The sequence below is a fragment of the Leguminivora glycinivorella genome, chromosome 1 (genome assembly GCF_023078275.1).
Source record: "Leguminivora glycinivorella isolate SPB_JAAS2020 chromosome 1, LegGlyc_1.1, whole genome shotgun sequence".
In the NCBI taxonomy this organism is placed as follows: Eukaryota; Metazoa; Arthropoda; class Insecta; order Lepidoptera; family Tortricidae; genus Leguminivora; species Leguminivora glycinivorella.
In genome coordinates this window covers 20,073,164-20,090,528 of record NC_062971.1, presented here as the reverse complement: position 1 = coordinate 20,090,528, position 17,365 = coordinate 20,073,164, and positions in this window count along the sequence as shown.

Below are 17,365 nucleotides of genomic sequence, written 5' to 3'. Positions count from 1 at the left end.
AATTCTAAAATGTAAATAACATATCTGACTATAGTAACAATTACCTACTATACTAACCTATAATTTCATTAAAAAAAACATACAAAATCATTAAAAAAAATACTTACCTACACTGCCGTCCTATCACTAAAACCCATCTAACCCACAAATGATAGTTTTGAGATATGGGCAAAAAACATAAAAACCCATATCTCTAGGAAATGTGTCGATTTAGTCCAGATTTCTTTTATTCTTAAATTAAAACTAAATTCACGCTAACATTATTTAAAATCAATTTAATTAAATATTGTTTAATTTATTAGAAATTCGCCATTTTGTGTTTAAGTTATGCAAATAATTCCTAAAATATGTATGATTTTACTGTTAAAACACGGTTAAGTATACTTTAGCCGTTTTTTAGGATTGAATAATACATAAAACATGGCTTAATAACGGCAAAGTAAACTTACGTGTTTATAGTAATCGTAACTGAGCATTGCATAATAATCTAAAAACATAGCTTAATAACCGCAAAGACACTAAACAATTTTATACTATCGTATATGCTCTAAAAAAATGCTGTAACCGTTTTTAAGCTATGCAATGACTACTAACATCGAAATAATTTGTATGCATTCCTAATCTAAAAGCCCGCTATATGACAAACCAGCGACGATTACTAGGTTTTAGCATTGTCATTCTTTTTAAAAGGAGTTTATCATTTTAGCAATGTCCCGTTTACCTGCAGTACCTGCACTAAGTTTCAAGAGCAATTCAATTTGTTAAATGAATAAAAGACAACTGTATGATATTGTAACCATTTATTTGCATGCATAAAAACCCTCGTTATAAGTTATGTTACAAATTAACATATTTAAACTTAATATAATATTCTAACATTAGTGAAAACTAACATAACATTAATATGAAACAATAAAATTCGCTTTTTACATTGCAACAAATCAATTTGCTATACCGACACGGCGAAAGGTGTCGCTCTTGGATATCCAAAGTTATTCGTATTATTACTATAATACACTATTAAAATAATGTTTTTATTATCGAGTTATATAAGGTTAAAAACGGTTGACATTGGCAGTTCTTATTCGCCAAGCAAGTGAAAATAGCAATCTTTATTTATTTTATACTTCAAAAACTCAAAATACATTTAGGATTGTTTGACATAATAATTTTCTCTCTTTCCGCTTGATTCCGTTCTTCTTAAAATTTATTTTTCTTTTTTTGTGCGTTTGGTTTTCGACAGTTGTATTATTAATATTAATATTACGAGTGTAGTGCTCTATATCGACGGTGGTTCTACATCGATAAATGGTTATATGTACTTATGTGTAGGTCAGTCCTCCTTTTCTGTATGTAAAACTTCTGGATTTGAAGGGTCTGAATGAATTGGTACAGCAGAATACTTATATATCATACATCTTTTTTAGGGTTCCGTAGTCAACTAGGAACCCTTATAGTTTCGCCATGTCTGTCTGTCCGTCCGTCCGTCCGTCCGTCCGTCCGTCCGTCCGTCCGCGGATAATCTCAGTAACCGTTAGCATTAGAAAGCTGAAATTTGGTACCAATATGTATATCAATCACGCCAACAAAGTGCAAAAAAAAAATGGAAAAAAATGTTTTATTAGGGTACCCCCCCTACATGTAAAGTGGGGGCTGATATTTTTTTTCATTCCAACCCCTACGTGTGATATATTGTTGGATAGGTATTTAAAAATGAATAAGGGTTTACTAAGATCGTTTTTTGATAATATTTATATTTTCGGAAATAATCGCTCCTAAAGGAAAAAAAAGTGCGTCCCCCCCCCTCTAACTTTTGAACCATAGGTTTAAAAAATATGAAAAAAAATCACAAAAGTAGAACTTTATAAAGACTTTCTAGGAAAATTGTTTTGAACTTGATAGGTTCAGTAGTTTTTGAGAAAAATAAGGAAAACTACGGAACCCTACACTGAGCGTGGCCCGACACGCTCTTGGCCGGTTTTTTTTCTTTAAACTAGAATCAATATAGAGATCTTTGTTAACAATTTCTGGTAAAATCAGGTGCATCATTGCTTAAAATTGTATTAACTAGGTTAAATTTAAGTCTGTTTCTCTGTTGTTTGTATGAATTGGAGCGGATAAATCAAGATAAAGCTTCATTTTGGATGATACATATGTTGTCATTTTACAATTTTTACATGCTAGGTATAGAGTTCTTCTTCTTTCGAGTCATCACTTGTAGTTTCAATGCGTCTGCGACGGAATAGTCAAAAACCTTCTTTCCTTATATCAAGATGAGAAGCATTTTACGAATGATTAAAGAAGTAAACGTTGTTCGATTTTGTTACAACGAAGGATAAACCCAAATTCGATGATCGTCAGCAACGGTTTTAGCTTGGACCAGTAAAAGGGAGTTTTAAAATTGATGTATTTTCGTCAGCATTGAAAATTAAAGCAGAAACGTTCGACGTGGCTAAGTTAGGCAAAGAATTCTGGGGTATCAATCTCAAAAATTCTTGAAACAATACACAACGATAGAATGTTCCTTGGTAAAGATAGAGATCGAGTTGAGCAATCCCCTTCTGTTCTACATTTATTAAACTTACTGCTGGTGTGATGACTTGTGGTCGGTTTTTCGGTATTCATTTTATTCGCAGATCTCTGTTATCGTTTGTATCCTGAAGTTCGTAACAAGCCTAAAAGAAATAACATTAATTAATTTGATTTTTGACTGCATTATTAAATCAGCTTGACGGTAATATAATGTTGCGCAAGTAATCCATACCTACATAGGTACTAAAACATTGTAAGGTAAATAAATGCTTACAAAATGTATGTGGCTATGGCAATGCCTACATAGCAATAGGATGGTACAATGTAATTTCTTACCGCTTATAGAACAGAATGGAAATCCATGAAAGAGGCATATGTTCAGCAGTGGACGCAAATATGCTGAGAAGAAGAAGAAGAAGAAGAATGTAATTTCTTGACTTTTTTGTTTACGCTTTATTTGTACACAATAGTTTTAACTGGGCTCTTGATCGAATAACTTATGAGTTAGATATTTACTTGTCGCGGCAAACGTGTGATAATACGTTAGCAAAACGCAAGTTGTGCTTGAAAAAAAACGATATTTAACACTTACCTGGTCTTCGGTTTCTTAACATTTTAAGGAGAAAATGTTCATTCACCGGTCACTACAGCCTTCGCAAAACCTTCTGCGCGCGAGCCGCTCGGCCGACTGTCGGAATGGCGCAATAACTTTGGAAGGTATACTTTTACAACTAGCGGGGTTTTAGCGTAGCTTTGCTGGTTTGTCCTGTTTCAGTGTGGCATTATGAATATTTTTTAGTAATAAATTCACCGTAAAGCGCAGTAACTAGGTTTTAGTGATGTATTTGTAACCGAAATTACAATGAAAGTCTTTAAATACACGGTTAAAGGACTTTAGCCGTGTTTAAGCGTAGTATTTTATTTAAAAAAGTGAATGTTATAAAATGTAATAACGCAATTAAACGGCTTTAATGGGAATTTATGAAGCTTATGTCAAGTAACGTTGTTATAGTTATGTTTCGTGTGATAAAACTATGAAGATAAACAACTGCTAAGCGCTTTAATATAAGTTATAGAAGACAAATGTGGGTTTGCGGTTTTATACTATTGAAAAGGGTTATAAAATAGTGCACTTAGCGAGGTATGTCGACTCTGTATCTCGGTAACTAAAAATGATAAAAATATGATTCCAAGACCAGTCGATGGGGAATTCTTTCCTATTTAAGAATATTTATCCAAATGAAAACTGGTAATATGCAGCTTAGAGGGGTTCTAGTGATAGGACGGCAGTACTGTTAGCGTAGTTCGGAACGTCCCCGAGCTGACAGCTCGGCAGTGGGTGGACGAGAAGTCAAGATGGCTACCGCCCTGGATCGTAGCAGCGTCGGTCTAAGTGCTGTCATACATTTTACGTGGAAATAAATTAATAATTCAAGACTCAGTGCGTTTTACTGTTAATAATTCAGAAGTGCGATCTCTGAATTTCATGCCTACGTAGTATTTCGGTCAAATTTGTTAATAATCGAACTGTTTGAAGAAGCGTCATTTGCGCGCGAAATGGACGCGTACGCACTTTGGTAAAATAATGGTAAAATGCATTAAGTTTTGAGTCGTGAAGTGTTTAAATATTTTGTTCATAAGTTATTCAACAAATGTATGATATATTCATAAATCATACAGTGCAAAAAAAGTACGTAAGTACAACAAAATTGTCGCCTGGCGACTGCGGTAAGTTACGAGCATGAGTCGAGGCAATAAGACTCGATTACGAATGTGTTACACTGGTTGGATGTGGCTATTACCATCCCTGAATACAGGTATGTCCAATTGTTCAAATACGTGAACGTTTTCTGTCAAGAAATTGTAATAAACAATTACGCACCAATAACCTAACACGTAAGATGATAATGGACTTTGATCCTTATTGTGTGAAGTCCAGTAGATAAATACTAACAGGAATGGTGCAGGAATATACATTTTGAAGTTGGTGTATATCATTTGGTGTGTTTCTGGTATGAAACTTATACATTATTATTACATAAATGCATGCACAACATGCATTGGTATTTATTATAATACCACTCTAGTCTTAGAGTGGCTGTGCTGGTTTTGAGCTTAACTTACAGAACAGAAATGATAACTTCAACTCCATGGCATACTGGTGTTTGATGATGGTACAAATATGAATGCCTTGGGACAAAATGATGTGAAACAAAATATCTGGATGTAATAATCAACATGACTGAGATCCCGTCCCAGCCTAATGTTGGCTTACAAGGTAACAAAGTGAACTGCTTATGGATAACAAAGCAGGTACTACTGTAAGATATTATGTTTTATACATGTTTAGAAATAATAAATATAAAATGTGTACAGTGAACTCAGTGAACATTCACCTAAAATGCGCAAAGTGTGATATTTCATTATTTATGGGTTGCACATGGTTTAGTTTGAGCTGTTGGGAAATTATACAAGTGATCATAATAAAATTGTGTTACACAATAATTATTGCAAGTCAAGGAGCAAGGGTTTATGGTTACAAGTCTAAGAATAAGTATTCTTAGTAAGTGTACAATATATGAAATTGGTATCTTGAAGATGAGACTGTCTTGATGACTGTGATGTGTATTGAAGACTGATTTCAATATTGAATAATGATTATGATGTGTTCAGTAAAGTTTTAGTAACCACTGAGGTAAGGTAATGTGAATGTAAGTGTAATATTGCTGAAGGTTTACCGGAGCCATATTAGACAAGTTAGCTTCTCGCCTATCAGCGGAGGAAGTTATAGCATGATAGGAGGTAGGGCATAGCGAATGATATTCCGCTTTGTGTGGTAGGGCACAGCACAGCGGATATCGTCTCGCTCGAATCTAGAGCAGAGCCCAACTGGGGTAGTACCTCCGCCTTACAGAAGACCACAGCCAAATAGCACTAGACCCTACTCATAGTGTTGTGTTCCTGTCGGTGAGTAAGGCTGCCAGAGCTCAACGGGGGTGTGGTGTGCTGATGACGGGAGGACTTACGGAACTAACTTGTTCCGTTTATTGTCCTTTGAGTCGTCGGCAACCCGAACCCTCCTTAGAACTTGTACACTCCTTTTTGCTGTGTACTTAACACAGCAAAGGGGAATGTACAAGTTTCTAATGGGGTGGCAACGCGCATGTGACACTGTTTGAGTTGCAGGCGTCCATAGGTTACGGTGACCGCTTTACATCAGGCGGGCCGTATACTTGTTTGCCACCGACGTAGTATATAAAAAAAAAATGATATTTAAGTCATTTAAAATTACATTTAGTAAATACTTTCAATTAAAAAAAAAATGTATGATGTTAAAAATAAAAGTGGTTGGCACTTGATAGTACCTAATGCGGTACAGTAATGTTGCCGATGACAACAGTATTGGTGACTACTCAAGACTACAACAAAAATTCAATGGTCATTTTATTATGATCCCATTTAAGTTTAATTGATTGATGATTAATTATTCAGCTTAGTTCCTCTTAGTGAAAGGAGTGATTTTATTACATTGTCATTTATTGACTGGCATGAAGGAAATGTTGTACTTTGCTGAAAGTATAGTAAGTCTGTTGGTGTGATTTTGAATATTGTTACTATTTCTTACTGTTTGATTGTTTTGAGATGTGTGTCTGTGTACTCTGTGTGTGTGCTCACATTATGTTTACAGATATTACTTATGGTGTAATATTGACCTGTTTAACAAATACAAGTATAAGTTCAGCAATGAGTGTGGAATTGTGGATTCCGCAAGAGGAATCATGAGAAAACTGACCGCTACCTGTTCAACAGTTGTGGGAATGTGAACACATCTCAAATTAGTCTTAAAGCAAAAGGTATGATGAGGTGTGCCTATAAGAAGTATTTATGCAGAATATCAACAAAGTACACATGTAAAGTAGAGGTATTGGTATTTATTGTTATCAAAGTATTGTTTTGTGTTGTGAGCATGTCTGTGTTTAAATGTTCACAGATAGCAATTGTGGTGTGAATGTTGGCCTGCAAAATGTGATACTAATAATTGCTGCTTGGTTCACAAGAGCAGTAGTGTGGATTTACTAAGCATTTTATGGTCAAGTGTTTGCAACACATGTGGACAGTTTTACCAGCAGAAAATAATAGTGATGGGGGTGTATCCCTGCACAATTAATACAGTATACTGATTTACTGTTATCAAAGTACTACTTGTCTTTCTCTGTGTGTGTTTTTACATTATGTTCACAGACTATAGTAAATGTGATAGAATATTGGTCTGCACAATGTGAAATGTGGCAGTAGTAGTCACAGCTTGTTGCTGCTTGTTTCACAAGAATGGAATTAAGGGTTACATTGATAACCTTGTGGTCAAGTGTTTGTAACACATGATCAATGAATGGCTAGTACAAAATAATAGCAAAAGGGGTTTATTCATGCACAATGGATATGGTATGGTGATTTAATGTTATCAAAGTTGTTGTATTAGTGTATGTTTACATTATGTTCTTTGATCATTGTGAAAGTGGAATGAAGGCCTGAACAATGCAAAATGTGACTCTAATAGTTACTGCTTGCTTCACAAGATAGAAACAGAGGATGAATTGATCATAATTATTGTGGTCAAGTGTTTGTAGCTCATGTTCAACTTACAACAAATTTATGAGGGTTTTATTCATGCAAAATGAGTATGGTATGGTAATTACTGTTGTCAAAGTATTATTTGTCTCTGTGTGTGTTTTTACATTGTGTTCACAGATAGTATTTGTGATGGAAAATTGGCACATAAACTAAAGCAAGCATGGTGTTAGCTGGTGAGGCTGTTGTGTAAAGTTCATACAAGATAAAAATAAATATGCTTGTTGAAAGACTGTAAACGTATTTCAAGTGGGAAATAATGGTGAGACGGATACTTAAGGTTGTTGCCCATTGCAATTTAATCAGGTGAGTGTGCAGTAGTCTGATTTTGACAAAATTATTAATCATGGTGATCTTTATACAAAAGGTTAACTAAGTATTGGGTCCTTTACTGGACCAATGGTAAGATATGATTGATTTAATTATGCTGCACAAGCTGCTAAACTGCACAAGTAATAATTTGCCACTGTAGGCGGTACTGTATAATTTCTATTTCCCAATTAAATGTTGGAGTAAGTTATGTATTTTTAAGTGCTCTAACACTGTTGGTGGCTTGATTTTATGAATAACATCTGGTATGAGTACCTAAAGGAATTAATGTCCAACTGAAACTGAGTAAACATGGATAATTTGAAGTCTGAGGTTCTGGATTTTGGAATCTTTTCAAAGCTGAGTAAAATATCAGTGTAATGGAACACGGTAGTATTATATGAAACAACATAAAGCCAATGATGCTACATTGTGTGGAACAATTTACTGCTTTTAGTATGGTTTCAGAGGAAACATAATTGCAAGTATGTGTTCGGTTTGGAGTATTGCTGGCATTGCTGCTAGTGAGAAATGCTGACATGGCTGATGCGCGACAAGGCATGGTCGCGGTTGCCAATGAGAAGTACAGGCCCCGTAGCTGAATGGCATTTCTCCGACGCCAAACGAAAGCGATACGCCGCTGGCTCTGTCGCGCCAATACGCAAGCGCGATAGAGATAGATATCTACTAGCGCTTCGTTTCGTGAGCGTTTCGTGAGCGTTTGTGCCATTCGGCTAGCCACCCTGAACAGTAAGCTGTCAGCGTGAGACTCCCAAGAGGATGAAGTTGTTTTCACACGCCTCTGGGCGGTGATGCCTGTAGTCACGACGCTTGTTGCGGTGACATGTGTTTTCACACGCCTCTGGCGGTGATGTCTGTAGTCACGACGCTTGTTGCGGTGACATGTGTTTTCACACGCCTCTGGGCGGTGATGCCTGTAGTCACGACGCTTGTTGCGGTGACATGTGTTTTCACACGCCTCTGGCGGTGATGTCTGTAGTCACGACGCTTGTTGCGGTGACATGTGTTTTCACACGCCTCTGGGCGGTGATGCCTGTAGTCACGACGCTTGTTGCGGTGACATGTGTTTTCACACGCCTCTGGCGGTGATGTCTGTAGTCACGACGTTTGTTGCGGTGACATGTGTTTTCACACGCCTCTGGGCGGAGATGGCTGTAGTCACGACGCTTGTTGCGGTGACATGTGTTTTCACACGCCTCTGGCGGTGATGTCTAGTCACGACGCTTGTTGCGGTGACATGTGTTTTCACACGCCTCTGGCGGTGATGTCTGTAGTCACGACGCTTGTTGTGGTGACATGTGTTTTCACACGCCTCTGGCGGTGATATCTGTAGTCACGACGCTTGTAGCGGTGACATGTGTTTTCACACGCCTGTGTGCGGTGATGTCTGTAGTCACGACGCTTGTAGCGGTGACATGTGTTTTCACACGCCTATTTGCGGTGATGTCTGTCTGTAGTCACGACGCTTGTAGCGGTGACATGTGTTTTCACACGCCTGTGTGCGGTGATGTCTGTAGTCATGACGCTTGTAGCGGTAATATGTGTTTTCACACGCCTGTGTGCGGTGTTGCCTGTTATGTAGTCACTGGGTTTCTCGCGGTGACGCCTGTTTCATTAACGCCTGAGTGTGGTGTTGCCTGTAGTCACTAGGCTTCTCGCGGTGACGCCTGTTTCATTAACGCCTGTGTGTGGTGTTGCCTGTAGTCACTAGGCTTCTCGCGGTGACGCCTGTTTCATTAACGCCTGTGTGTGGTGTTGCCTGTAGTCACTAAGCTTCTCGCGGTGACGCCTGTTTCATCAACGCCTGTGTGCGCTGTTGCCTGTAGTCACTACGCTTCTCGCGGTGACGCCAGTTTCATGAACGCCTCGTGCGTTGTTGTCTGTAGTCACTACGCTTTTTGCGGTGATGCTTGTTTCCAAGACGCCTTCGGGTCGTCAATCACGACTTGTCTGTAGTCACGACGCTTCTTGCGGTGACGTCTATTTTCAGGACGCCATGTGTGGCGTTACCTCCCATGATGCTTTGGGCGGAGAAGTTCTGTACCTACTGTGTGTGCCAGACTGAGAGAAGTGGATAACGTCATCCTCTGCACTCGTGACGAAGTCGCAAGATACGGCTGCTATTGCGCGGTGGCGGTGACTGTGAACTCGATGGAGTTTGCGGCATGGGCCTGAGATGAACATTGAGGATAGTCGGTAATACGTATGGTGCTGGTAAGGCAGAACACAACATTAATTACGAGTAAAGTTTAGATGTACCCTAGTTATGTTTGAGGGTCAATGACTAATTGACTACTTTAACTTTGGTCAATATAAAATTGGTATTGAGACAAGACAACAGACTACTATGATCTGTTTGTGTAATGTTCTGTAGCCCGTTGATAAGATGTAAATTGTAATAATGTTTCACAGTTCAGGTTGGACTATGAAATGCACGGTTATTCTGAAATCATATTGTTTGTTGTGGTAAAACGGAACACGTGTAACATTAATAATATGAATTACAGAATTGGAGAGACTGTAATGGCTGATTAATATAAATGCTTCGGATTGGAGGCGGCCGTAGACGTGGAGCTAGGCGCTTGGTGTACAGCCGAGGCCCACCGAGCCGAGCGAGTGTCTTGTGCTGACCCTGCGTGGAGCACGCATCTTTGCATTGGAGGCGGCCGTAGACGTGGAGCTAGGCGCTTGGTGTACAGCCGAGGCCCACCGAGCCGAGCGAGTGTCTTGTGCTGACCCTGCGTGGAGCACGCATTTTTGCATTGGAGGCGGCCGTAGACGTGGAGCTAGGCGCTTGGTGTACAGCCGAGGCCCACCGAGCCGAGAGAGTGTCTTGTGCTGACCCTGCGTGAAGCACGCATCTTCTACATCACTGACGTCAGACGTGAGCCCGTTCCATGTTTTTGTTATAACAGCGTGGTGCATATGCACCTATAACTTTTCTGGTCTGAAGGTCATGCAAGTCATGCATCATAATTTTATGATTGAATTAATTTCAAGTGGTTCTTGAATATAATCTTTGACGTTAGCTTTTTGAGGTCTGTTGAGCCTTGATTGAGAATATCTTATAAGTTTTCCCGTTTTATCTCATATGGACACATTAGACACACTAGAAGTGACTTGTCGGTGTATTACTTATACTGATAGAATATAAATCTAGAATGTATCTCACGAGAACAATAATTTGGTGAGCAACTTACTAGTGTCCTAAACGGATCTGAGTTTGGTATTCTGGAAGGATGATCAAAAGCCTCTTGGAACAATGGCTTGCATTCGGGCCAAGCATTCACATGAATTTGGTTGTTTCACAGAGCTAGCGGACTAGTGGGCTAACTGCCACTGGTGAGCTGAGCTGCGAAGTGCGTGGTGGACTGGTGGTGAAGTTCAGTGGCCCACGCGTGGGAGACTTCCTTTGTGGCCAAAGGATAAGGTCGAATGGCCGATCTGTTAGCGTAGTTCGGAACGTCCCCGAGCTGACAGCTCGGCAGTGGGTGGACGAGAAGTCAAGATGGCTACCGCCCTGGATCGTAGCAGCGTCGGTCTAAGTGCTGTCATACATTTTACGTGGAAATAAATTAATAATTCAAGACTCAGTGCGTTTTACTGTTAATACTACATGCATAAGTAACTAAATTAGTTATTAAATTACGAGTGTCCGTTAGTCCCATATGTGTTCAGTGGACATATATGGCGCTCAAATTAATAGTGTAAAATGTGGAAAATATTTCAATTCGTAGTACCAAAAGGTTAGTAATTTAAAAAAAAAAATCAGTATAACTTTTGGCACAACTGTGTGCTATTGTCACGGCACTGTTTGGTAAACAATAGAGTCTGTTATGCGCAGGGGACTCTAGGCTCAGTATAATTTAGTTAAAGCGACTCGAGTTCGATGCATAGAAGCTTTTATGTAGTGGTGCTAATTGTACAGCTGACTGAATACATACTGACTGAATAATATTTATATTTATTTATTTAAAGAAACTTTTTTTCTGTAAATATACCTTACTGTCAACATAAAAACTGGTAGGTATTTCGAAAGCAAGTTCTCAAGTCCTGCTTGACTTATTTTATTAGAACCACAGAATGTAATTATAATAATACCTAAAACTTTTTTTATATTTTGTAACCGATTTCAGCTACTTTAGTTACATTGCGGACCGTTGAAGTACGTAATACGTATTCAGCCGACCGATCTGAACCGCAATGTAATAAAACTCGCATGCGACTTATCGCACACTGTAAATGAGCCCTAACTGTTCCTGTCATATACTTAAAATAACCAAGTGCACTTATGCACTATAGCTTAACGGGCCTTTCAATCAAACTTCAAAGTAAGCACTCAGTAACTAGTACTTAAAATATAGGAACATCTTTCTAGCTTTGTGCCAAAGTCATGATTAGGAAAGTAGGTAGGTACGTTTTTTTAACCCCCGACCGTTTTGTGCGACGGGGTGTTATAAGTTTGACGTGTCTGTCTGTCTGTTTGCGTGTGTGTCTGTCTGTGGCATCGTAGTTCCCGAACGGATGAACCGATTTAGGTTTAGTTTTTTTTTTGTTTGAAACCTGAATTAGTCGGGCGTGTTCTTAGCCATGTTTCATGAACATCGGTCCACTATGTAGGAATTTTTTTCAAAATTTTAATTTTGTAGTTAGGTTATTATTAGATTAATAATATTTTATGCAACAGGCGTTTAAAGGAGGTCAAAAAAGACGAGTGGCGTGGGTAACAATTTGCGTGGGAAGCCGAAAATTATTTTTTCTACTCGTCGACTGTAATCTGTCAATTAGGACACCACAGACTAAACTATAAGTGCTAATTTTTCAGTGTTGGATACTCTATGGCAGTTCCGACTCAACAATAATAATCTCATTATAGTTGACTTTAGTTAACTATAATAATTTCAAAAATAGAACTTCATACAATTTCTATACTAATTTGCGATGCCTGGCAAATTTTTCTGCATCTGAAACACATTTTTTTTAATCTGTCGCGTTATCGGCCAATCAGAGACGGTTATTACAAACAATTGGTTGCTAGGTAATTCGATGTTGATACAACGGTGAATGACGCTATTAACATTAATTTTAACTTGCATGAATGATGATATTTCTGTCCATTGATGATGACTCATAGAAAAAGTATTGTATACAATAGTGATATAATTAAGCTTTTCACTCTCGTACCTTACTATTAGGCCACTCAGCAAGCTTCGTGGCCTAAACATGGTACTCGACTGAAAAGCTTTGTATTATATCATGATTGTATAAAATACTATTTAAGATGCCACGAGTATTTTTTGACTCAGTTAAACACTGTTGCATATAATAGTTTTTCTACGACCATGCACATAATTTTTAATAGTTTTCTTGAATAACTTTCGTGAAATTCACACTGTTTCCTGTATTTTGACGCAAAGGTTTGCACTGTCATCTCAGCTGCCCAAAGCCTTCCCGTGCACGCGCGCAGTATCATTAGGGCCTTATCACACTTGCGATTTACAAGCGAGGCGAGAGCGAAGCGAGCGCGCAGCGAGTTCGTCGCGAGCCCGTAACTAATTCGCAGCGAGTGCGTCGCGAATTCGCCGCGAGCGCGTAACGAATACGCTGCGTATTCGCTGAAAGTGATCTGCGTCTTAGACAGTCACTTACATAATGGATTCCGACGACGAAACACTTCTGTTAGCTTTATTGCTTCGAAGAAGTAAGAAACGAAAACTAAAGCAGAAACGGCGTGTTTGGGAGGATCCATTTTTAAGTAATCGACTGCAAGTGAGCGACTATTATGTGCTGTTTTGTGAACGAATCAAAAAATTTTTAAATTTTATAAATGCCTCGATATCGATTCCAACAGTGTTTGATTGTTCCGCCATTATTGTTACTGTCCGCTCACACTCGTAGATAATAAACTACTACAAATGATAGGATTAAACTAAAGTGGGTAGAAATGAATTTTGCTGACGAAGGTATAGCATATCTAGACGCGGCGAACTCGCTACGAAATCGTTGCGCGCTCGCGGCGAAGTCGCGACGCACTCGCTGCGAATTGGTAACGGGCTCGCGACGAACTCGCTGCGCGCTCGCTTCGCTTTCGCCTCGCTTGTAAATCGCAAGTGTGATAAGGCCCTTATAACAATGCGTTGCCATGGTTACAGAGCCAAACAATGCGTTTCCAGTTTTTTTCGATACTGCGCGCATGCGCGGAAATCCGGCGGACGCTGGCTTTGGGGAACAGACTTTTATGTAGGGTTTTATGTAGGGTTCGGGAGTAGAAAATAGTTATTTGTTATACAAGGGGCAAAGTTGTATTTTAACGCCGAGTGTGGAATTGAAAAACGAGCAAGTGAAAGGATTCTACAGTTGAACCACGAGCGAAGCGAGTGGTTCGTGAATAGAATCCTGAACTTGCGAGTTTTTTAACACACGAGAAGTAAAATACATTGGCACCCGAGTGTAACACAAAACTTTTCCTCTCACTATAGCGAGGAAACTACAACGCAAAAAATGCGTTTATCACTGCTTCCAGTAGTTCCATAGGTGGTAAATCATCGTTATTACTAGATTCACCTAATTTTATCAATTTTAAAGCAGTTAATTTGACTTTATTCAAGGTCAAATTACTTTACCAACTAGTGGATAAAATGCGTTTTTACCCGCTGGTATTGAAGGACAAAACACGTGTTTCCGAGCTAGTGAGAGGAAAAATATATTATGTTACGAATTACTCGGATTCTTTAATTTTCTTCCAACACTATACAACACCATTATTATAAGTCCTTTCAAAATATGGTGTGGATGTCGGCAATGTCATGATTTACCGACGAAAATGCCTATGGTCCACATCCACCCTGTTTTGGATATAGGTATGACGGATGGCGCTTAGCAAACAGCGTGAGCGATTTTTGCGTAAACAAAGATCCGAGGTGAAATTTATGGGCACCATAAGCCCAGAAGCTTTTAAACTTTGAAGTATGACAAAAGTTTCATAATGTTTTTTTTTTTAACTTTACTGAAATATGTGATTGTGTGGATTTATATAGGTGAGTTTTAATAAACGTAAAATATTTCTCATGTAAATAGAGGAGTTTAAATTTATGACCATACGAGCATACGACATTACAATAAATGTGTAAGTACAAGGAAATATTACTTGTAAAGAACAAAGAGCAATATCTAAGAGTAAGTACCTACCTATATGTAGACAAAAGGCTGTTATATATATGTGACGTTATCTGGGTAAAGGGACCTTATTGTCGATGGCGCTTAATATATTGATTTAGACTAACACGATTTGCACTCATAATTTTAGAACAAAACGGGACTTAATCGCGTAAACACTTACATTTATATTTAGCCCGACGTTACAAACACCGACAAATATAAATGTAAGTGTTTACGTGATTAAGTCACGTTTTGTTCTAAAATTATAATGGCGCTTAAGGCGTTATCATCGATGTTCGTATACAAATACGACGCCGCCGGACGTAAGCGCCATCGACTATAAGGTCTCTTTACCCAGATAACGTCACATATAATGTCTATAAACCTAAATAGTACGAAATATCTAACACACGATGCCTAAAGATAGGTTTCACTCTGATTACGACTGTAGCAATATGGCCATATTGGCCATTGCTGCTCCAGTACCGACGACCGATCTGGCTCAGTCGGCAGTGACCCTGCCTGCTAAGCCGCAGTCCTGGGTTCGAATCCCGGTAAGGGCATTTATTTGTGTGATGAGCATAGATATTTGTTCCTGAGTCATGGATGTTTTCTATGTATATAAGTATGCATTTATCTATTTAAGTATGTATATCGTCGCTTAGCACCCATAGTACAAGCTTTGCTTAGTTTGGGGCTAAGTTGATCTGTATAAGGTGTCCCCAATATTTATTTATTTATTAGTACCAACGCAATTCATCAAGGAAGTGGATAGTGACGTCGCCCTTTGTCTGCTGCTTTGACACTGCTGTAGGGACGGCTTTGTGGGAGCAATCTGAAAGCGGAGTGGATATGTATTATATTGATGAACCATTCATAGGTAAATAATATTAGCGTGGTGTGCTTTTTGAGCTTTAAATTATTCACGGTTAGTTTCATTAGACTTACATTGAGCGGGATATAGACCATATCTACCGGGATATAGTTTCTCGCTCGACATGTGATGATGTGAGTGACCCGGTTTATGTGTTTAATATAATATTTATTGTGTGCTGTTTAATATTACCGAATTACCAGTAAGAAACAATACAAATGGTCGACTTTATCAAAGTCTTTTTAACCTCCTAACAAAAATAAGAACAGCATGATCTGGCAAATTGACACCTATTTAACCAATGCCTGTGCAATATGTTTCTAACAAGAGAGAGACAAATTCGCATTAGGTATTCTCTTGAGCCGAAACAACCAGAAGTGTCTTCCTATTATTAAAGATATTGGTCAAAACATGATTTTATTTAAATTTAGCATTTTCGTTCTTTGGGTCACTAAATTATTAAGTGTACCTGCTATGCAAATGTCACTACGTATCAGGTAAAAGTTAGCTCTTTTACTAACGGGTTCTAATGTAGGTCGATACCTACCGGTGTATGTCTGCTGTGTTACTTTATTGTTAATTAATATAACTGAGCATTAGCTAGCTGTTCTGTTTTCACAACTAACAACACAAGTAAGTATTATGTAGGTACTTAATCAATGAAGAAACTTGCTTTGACTATTGTCAGTCAAGTGTCTTTAACAGGTACAATTAAATTTGTACTTTTTTTTGCTTTAATCCTGTAACGTAAAAGTACCAGTGCTCAACATATTAATGCCATATTAATGACACCCTCGTGTCACATTTATTGACAATCACTTAAGATTTAAAGTAGCATCTACTGGGACACTGTTGAGTACTGTTAAATTTACCTTAGTGGGTCGTGCCGTTGGATAATTGTCTTTCAAAACAAATTAATACGGATCTGAACATCCATCCATTTCTATCTTTACCTACAAGTAAAGTAAGTCTCACATTGTGGTTAAGATTTAGACCAATGAATTGCCACATTACGGAGCAATGGCGGGAAAAATTATATTTGAAGTGACAACATAAAACGCCAAGTGTCCATTTATATACAATGATGTGGTTATGACCTTATTAAATTACATGCATAAACGAAAAGGCACTGTGTCCACATTGACAGCGGGAAGGGCTATAGGAGGCACAATACTAATATGGTACAAGACATAAGTTTTTTGTTTCAAATCCCGAGCTATGCATCATACTTGAAGTAAGGAAAAACTTTCTGCTGTCCCCTTCCCATTGAAACGACCAAAACTATTTTTCAAAATTAAATATTATGTATTTTCCCATATCGGTGTTAATACACCAAACTTAATAGGCTGTTTACTAGACATTTTAGGTACCTAAGAACGTCTTGAATCACCTTCTTCACAGTTTCTGTTTTTTGTACTTCCGTTTACCTTTAGTTTCAGTTTGTAACGCTTTCAGCTTCTACCTCAAAGCGAAATCGCCGCGCACCTCTCCAAACGGCCCGCTCGTAAACTGCGTCGATCATAAAAATATTTGATTAGCCGCGTCGCACTCCACACCGCGCCAATCCGGCATGCTGAAACTTTTATTAGGTACGCGTCACGTGAATTATTCAGTGCAAACGAAATTTGCAAGGCGCAATGAGCCGCCATGAAGGGCGGGAACGCAATTTCAACGCAGAAATATCACGATTAGGCGCTTTCTAAAAAAATACATATGAACAGCAGAAATAACTCACGAGAGGAATCTTTAAATGACAGTCGTAAAGAAGCAAGGAAATCTTGATATATTCAAAATTATAAAACAATTCTTGCCATTATTTTTACACGATAAAAACACCTTGGT